The sequence below is a fragment of the Apaloderma vittatum genome, unplaced genomic scaffold (genome assembly GCF_000703405.1).
Source record: "Apaloderma vittatum isolate BGI_N311 unplaced genomic scaffold, ASM70340v1 scaffold26776, whole genome shotgun sequence".
NCBI classification, from domain to species: domain Eukaryota; kingdom Metazoa; phylum Chordata; class Aves; order Trogoniformes; family Trogonidae; genus Apaloderma; species Apaloderma vittatum.
Window position 1 is genome coordinate 7,632 of NW_009723825.1, and position 1,916 is coordinate 9,547.

Sequence of the window (1,916 nt, forward strand, 5' to 3'; positions counted from 1 at the left end):
GTGAAGACTGAGGTAAATACAGCATATTACATTTAAAATATTTTGAACTATTTATGCTGTTAAAGGCTGAAAGAGCAGAGGAAAGATTTTTATTATGAGACCAAATATCTTCCTTCCCTGAGTTTAGAGACCTCCTTTTTCACTGACATAAAGATAAAGGAAGGCTTTCCTTTTTTTCCTGCCTTGGTATTAAAGAATGAGATAAAACTCTTCATTTATTTTGGGGGAAAAAAATAATCACTTTCAGTTCTGTACCAGAAATTCAACAAAGTGGTTCTCTAGATAAATTCTTTGGCTGCGGAGCTCTTTATTATGTCAAATCCAAAGTTAAGCCACAAGTTCTTTAGCTATATGCTGGGGCAACTTTGTATTTCTGGAGAACTGAGAGTTTCCAAGTATGAACAAAAAGAAATGAAGTTTCTAAAGAAAATGAAGGTGCACTGTTGGAACTGTGCAAAAGCTTGCAAAACTGACCACATTATCGGTGGTTACAGCCAGCTTAAATTGTGCACTAAAGTAGTTTTAACAAAGTTAGCCTGTTACTGCCATATGGCACCCACTTCTGAAGGCACTTCTGTTAATGACTAAGGGGAGGTGGAATACTTCCTGATTAGATTTCAAGGTGTGTGTAATAAAACAAGCCCTACTGTTTCCATAATGTGGATATCTCAGAGGGCCGAACCTATGAAGGAAAAACAAACCTGTGTATTTCAGGAGTAATTCTGACTTTGTAAGAATTAGTTTCTCAGTCCCTTCCTCCACGGTCCAGTCAGAAATGACCATGAACAGTCCTGGCCACACCCAAATTGTAACCAAGAGCAGCAAAAAGAGCAGTACTGAGAAGTACCCTGTTTCACTCTTAGTCAGACTGTTGATGTTTAGTCTCAATGTAAAAGCTACACTAGAGGCATTAACGAAGATGCAAGAATCCTACTACCCCTCCAGAAATGTAGCATCTATGAGAAGAAGCAAAACCAGATTCCTGAGAATCTCGCTGTGCCCTCAGACAGCATCAGAAGGGTGCAGGTGTAATGAATTGAAGCCTGAAGGTAATTCTAGACATTGTCAGACTTCTAATATAACACTGACCACAATGACTTCAGACTGAGATATACTTTTGGAGATATCAGAAGTACTGTTTTTTTAGTATAAGAGCTGCATTCCACCAAATCCTCTGAATTCATGCACTGTGCCATTAAAATTACTTACTTAAATATGTGCATTTCCAAGAAACAGTGCTTTTCCTATAGCACAGGCCCTCTGAAGTCTTATGTTTACAGGAAAGACAATTGAAAAATTTATTGGAAACTTCTAAAAAACTCCCCAAAATATAAAAATCAATTCTGGAAGAAACCAGTGAAACAAGCTGCTCATATTAATAAGGCCCAAGGCAAATTCATATTGAAATGTTTTCTTTAAACGTAAGATTCTGTCATTTAAAGCAGCGTTGGCACACATCACCTTTTGACACAACTGTTCTGAACCTTTATTATTTTAAAATGAAGTCACCATGTAGAATGGGGGGAAAAAAAGGAAGAGAATAGCTCTACTAACTGTGCAGTCATCTTTAAATTCTTGCTGAATGCAAATATTAAATGTCAGGAAGGAAGATAAAGGGAGAGTGGAAACCAAGATTTTTCTCTCATGTCATCTGATTTTTCTAACAATTCTAGAAAATACATGCTCAAAGTTCATTTTTAGAAAAGACATACATTTAAGTCTTGAAAAATTATTGTACCTGTGATTAAATCTAGATTATAAATTAACATATTTACCTCATTATATCAGAAAGATTGCCTCAGTATCAAGAATTGCTCGTTCTTGACTGATGCAGTATTTCATTAGCGTACGGAAACAACTCATCAAAAATAGATTTGGGGAATGGGTTGGAGTTCAGTTGCAAACAGCTGATCACC